The sequence below is a fragment of the Cupressus sempervirens genome, chromosome 11 (assembly GCF_028749045.1).
Source record: "Cupressus sempervirens isolate cs-2001-9-10 chromosome 11, ASM2874904v1, whole genome shotgun sequence".
Lineage (NCBI taxonomy): Eukaryota > Viridiplantae > Streptophyta > Pinopsida > Cupressales > Cupressaceae > Cupressus > Cupressus sempervirens.
The window spans coordinates 494,444,638-494,450,455 of record NC_143128.1 but is presented as its reverse complement, the minus strand read 5'-3'; positions in this window follow the sequence as shown (position 1 = coordinate 494,450,455).

Here is a 5,818-nt window from a genome sequence, read left to right as displayed (position 1 = left end):
AGCATTAGGCGCAGTCCAAAAGCGCATATATTAAAGCGGACGTATATTTGAAGATGAATCAGCTCTTTGAAACGTGGATTTGAAATGCTGGACTACATCCGTCCGTGGAACTAAAGAGATGTGCTCACTGTTTAGTGGACAGCTTTCAGTATCAATTCAATGAGTACACGTAATGCAGGTGTCGGGACTTCTGATATATATTTTATTATTTAATTTTTTATGCTTGAAGAATGTTCGGAATTTGCATTATTCAATAAAAAAAACATTTAAGTAGACATAGTTTAAGGGAATAAAATCTGTTTTACATAGATGTCCACTAATTAAATTTGTGAGGCAAAAATGTTTTATTTTTATTTATTAAATGAACATATGTTATCATAACTTTTTCTATGAAAATATTTATAGAAGTATACAATAGATTACAATTATATAAGTATATTTTAAACTATTAAACTAGTTTGTCTAAGTTAAATGTAGGGGATTTTATCTTAACATAGTACAACAATATGAATAAGTAGGGGGTCATGTCCTTCAAATTTATGCAAGTGACAAACTTAGCCCAAACACACTTCTAGAGATGTGAACCTTAGTGGATGGCCTTCTATCTCATATCTTCATTGTCACCAATTGTGAAATGTTTTCTAAATAGATTTAAAATTATATTGTTAGAACTATTAATTTATCAACATTTACAAGTGTCATTTAGTGATGAGTGTTTGCATTTGTAACATTAAAATCATAAGAAGTAGATATTTTCTATAGCAAGTCAATTGTGATATTGTTATCAGGATACTACTGAGTAGTTTTTGAGTCAAACCCATTGACTTGTGTTTCATGATTAATGGTTTTACATTAACCCATCTCTCATGACAAGGAATAGAACATTTAGCACTATGTGAGCATCACCTAAATCCAATGAGTGTTAAGTGTTCTCATGAGAGATAGGTTTATGTAAAACCACTACTTATTACACATGAGTCAATGAGTTGACTCAAAAACTGCACAATTGAATCTTGATAGCAATATCACAAATTAAAATAATAATGTTTGTTTGCTCATTAATAGTTATCAAACATTAAGTCAAACAAGATCAGATCATAGCTTGATATTAATAAGTTTGGATTTTTAGTCCATGTTTGTAGTACCTCCTGTGTTTGCATTATGTACCTCGTTATGTTTTGTTTTGAGACTTTGATACTTGTGTTGGAGGACATTCGAGATGACCTAATGGTCAAACACTATATTTTGATTTACCAATATCATAAATGTTAAGATGTTATGTTGTTCAGTTTGATCATATATGTATGATGAACTTATTGATGTGACGTGATGCTTTATGATGATATATGGTTATTTTGTTTTCAGACATATACTATGTTTATGATTATATGATGGACTTACTGGATTCTGGATACTTTGATTTGATGCTACGACTATTTACTTCATTCTTGCTTTGAGATGTTTAATGATGCAGTGAGTGATTTAAATAGATGATTTTAATGTGATTAAATAATGGTTATTAATGTGATTTAATACATTTATCGCTTTGGCTATATTATTATATGTGATTGCACTTGATCGTGTTGAGTACTATGCAAGAATTATATCCCCAGTAGTGGCACATGGAGTTAGTGATTTGGTTGTTCTTACCTAGCCAATGCCATCCATGTATGGTCGACGTATTCTATTTAAGTGATTAATTAAACCCTTCAGTAATCTAATAAATTCAGACTCATTTGCATTATGTGATTAGACTTGTGAGCATGTCTGTACATTCAGAGGTTCACAATTGTCGCGAAAGTTATTAAGAAATTTTGTGATTTAAATAGTTTAAGAGAAATTTATATTTGATTTAATTAGTTTAATTCCCGATAGCTTTGTCGTAGTTGAATTTCATTTAGTTGGAATTGCCCGATTTTGTCTGGATTGAAAAGGGGTTGTTTTTGTGAGTCAATTAATTTCCTAATATTATATTACACTTTGAAAAGTGAATATATATCCCAAAAGGGAATTATTTCATCACTTCTCACTTGCGAATAAGGAATTTGGGGAACAAATTCCAAAATCCTCTTTAAAGGATTTATCGTTCTGTTTGTTGTAGGAGCTACGAGCATGGGATCATCATGAGGTGTAACACCCTACCAGGGAACCGAAAAGAAATTAACCTAAAGTTTCACTAAGTTTGTCAAACATTTCTTTTTAAGATAATAATTAAACAACAACAGATAAAATATAGCAGAAGCAATAACTCACATACATGCAACCATCAAAATAGATACGTCACTTAAGGGTCCCATGATGTTGAACCATATTTATATAAATTTTATTAATACTAAATCTGATACACAACAAATCCACATCATAGAATAATCACGAGTACAAAATTTATTTAAATAATATACAATTATATAGGATGTCACTTGGCATAATCAAAATGCTTAATCATCCATCGTACAAGTCACAGCGTATGAAAAGCTCAAAGAATATAAATCATAAATAAATACATCATCTCATAAGATCTCTGATAAACAAATACAATACAAGAGAATAATACTATCCAATATAAATACAAGATCAGAAAGAAAGGAACATTTGCACAAGCACATCTAGCAATGACATCCAATGGTCAGATCTCAATGGTAAAAGAAAAATGCACTACCACCTAACCTCGTGGAACCTAAATGGTCCACTCTTATTGTGTTGAGGAGATAAACTCAAGTTCCATATGGATAACAATCCCAAAAGAAATAACCAACATCTAGGTCAAGGAAACACTTGAAAGTAAACTATCTCAAAGGCACCAAGACACAAGTAACATCTAAATCTAGAGGCAACACAGACACATAGGAAATCTACTATGTAAGTGGGCAAGTTTCATCTCATCAGCCAACTCTAAGGTTACCCTAGCAGCCACTTTGGACTCTAGCCCCCTAGTGTCTTTATGCAGCACCAGTATCCTTTCGTACGGACAAGGCATACTAACGAAGCAAGGTTGCAACCAAGCATCCTCTCTACTCTCATCCTAGCTTGTACTAGCACTCAAGGCATGGGCAAGGATAGACACTAACTCTTATTAGTTTATTTTAAACTCATTTGAAATGTTATCACTTATTAAAACAACCTACAATGGGTTACCCAGGCAACCATTTTGAGCTTCGACCTCCATTGCAAGCCACTTCCCAACGTACACATAGATTACCTACCCTAGACTCATAAAAGTACAAATCATAAAATCACAGTTTTCACCTTAGCCCTTTACAAGCAACTAGAAAGCACCTATGCATAAAACATAATATTCACCTCAAACCTTTACAAGCAACTGGAAAGCACCTAAAAACCAATCTCAATATCACCTTAGTTCTATACAAGAAACTGGAAAGCACCAAACAATAAAACACAATAATCATGTCAATCCTATACAAGCAACTAGAAAGCATCAAAGATAATTGATTGAAGACTCAAAGGTTACACTAGAAAAGTCACCAGAAAAGTCACACCATTCACCTTAGTTCTGCATAAGAAAATTGCAAAGCACTACAAACATCCAAACAAACTCATCATAGAAAATACGTGACACATCACCATTGTCAGGTATAAAAGATCATATACATAATATCATCACAAAACAAAACTCCCCAAGCCTCTAGTAAACATCCTGATTGGTCAAAGTACTAAGTCAAAACTCGAAACCCAACATGAAAAACATCATACATCTCATCATAAATTCAATAATTGTTTTCATAGTTCAATTGGTTTTTCAAACATTAGAGTTATGCATACAAACAGGGTTTTAGTTTTCATCTTTTCAAAGTATCAAAACTACTAAGGTTTTCAAATTATCAAATGATGTAATAAATTTCCCCTAATAATAAAAATTATTTTCATATAAAATTGAACGTCAAGTAAAACCCAAGTTTACTCAAAATATTCATTTTCCCAATTACAATTATCAATTTTACTTTCCCAATATATTTTAACAATAAAATCTAATCATTAAATTACCAAAGATAATAATTATTTATTTATTAATAAAATAACTTATATTAAATTATTAATCTAATAATAAAATAATAATTATTAATAATAATATTAAAAACATTTAATATTTAATAATTTAATAACATTTAATATATTTTAAAATATATATTAAAATTAACATAAATTATTAATTAGTAATAAAAAAATTAAAAAAACTAAAACAACTATGTGATTAAGGCTCGCGACTATCCATCCACAATACGACGGTCGCAGCTACTATAGTAGCAGTGTACTACCCTTCAGTGGTATCTACTACTATGACTTGCTTAATGTAGTCGTAGATGGGTGTGGATTTGGTGGCCCCTGCTCACCCTAAATCATTTTAATATATATTATTATTTTTAATTTTCTTTTTTTATAAAAATAAATAAATAAATACCCCCTTGCAATACAAACAATATTATAATATATTACCACAATAATTCTATGGTAATTAATTTTATTTATTTTTTTAATAAAATTTTGATATAGATCTGATAGGAAAACTACATTCAACCAATCGAAATTTCTATATAAAATTTATGATTTTCTTCTCCAAACCCTACCCGAATCCAAACATCAAATTACGAATTACCAAATTAATCAAACAAGGATTTCAGATATTAAATTTGTTTACAGATGACTTCTAAAATGAAGAACAATAAATCCACAAACAACAGTTTCAGATATTAATTTTTTTCACAAATGACTTCCAAAATGAAGAACAATAAATCCACAAACAAGGGTTTCAACCTAATTAAATCCGAAACAGATCCTCAAACATGGAGAAGACAAATATTCCAAAGAATGAATCTATGCATACCACAGTTCATAGGGAGTCTTGTTTGAATCCTTCATCAACTAAATCGATTCAAAGTATGGACTGCAGTGCTGATAGCTTCCTTCCAATATTTGATAGCAACATTCTTTTCAATCATCAAAGTCCTTGCACAATCCATGATGGATCTGTTTCTTCTTTCAACTATTCCATTCTATTTGGGAGTTTCAGGGGCTAATACCCGTCTTTTGATTCATTGTTCAATGCAAAAGCTATTGAGTTCATTGGAGATGAATTCATCACCTCTATCTGATCTTAAGCATTTCAATCTTTTCCCTATTTCTTTCTCTACTCTTGCCAAATACCATTTGAATTTCTCAAATGCTTCTGACTTCTCTCTTAAATACATAACAGTCATCATTCTAGAGTAGTCATCAACAAAAAGAATAAATAATTTTTCTCCACTATAGCTTTCTACTCCAATAGGTCCACACAAATTAGTATGCACAATTTCCAAGATATCTTCAGATTGATAGTTTTTGCTTTTAAAACTAGTCTTTCCCATTTTGCCAATTTGACAGTTGTTGCATAAACCAACATTTGGTTTCTTCAAACTAGGAATACCTCTTACTTTCCTAAATTTAAATTTACATGACATAATCTTATATGCCATAACCAACTTTCTTCAACTTGAGCAATAAAACATGAGCAATCACCAAGATCAAGATAAAATAGGTTACTTTTTGTTTGTTTGCCTGATCCAATCAGTTTTCCTTTGTCATCCAGTAGTCTTGCCTTGACATGCATGAATTCTACCTTGAGTCCAATGTTGATAAGTTGTGCCACACTTAACAGATTATGCTTTAGTCCTTCAACCCAATAAGCATTGTCACATACAAGTTCATTGGTTAATGAAATATGACCCTTTCCTTTTATGCAACAAAGTTCATTGTTTCCAAATCTTACACTTCCTCCATCATAATGTTCAAAATGTTCAAACTTTGTTTTATCTCCAGTCATATG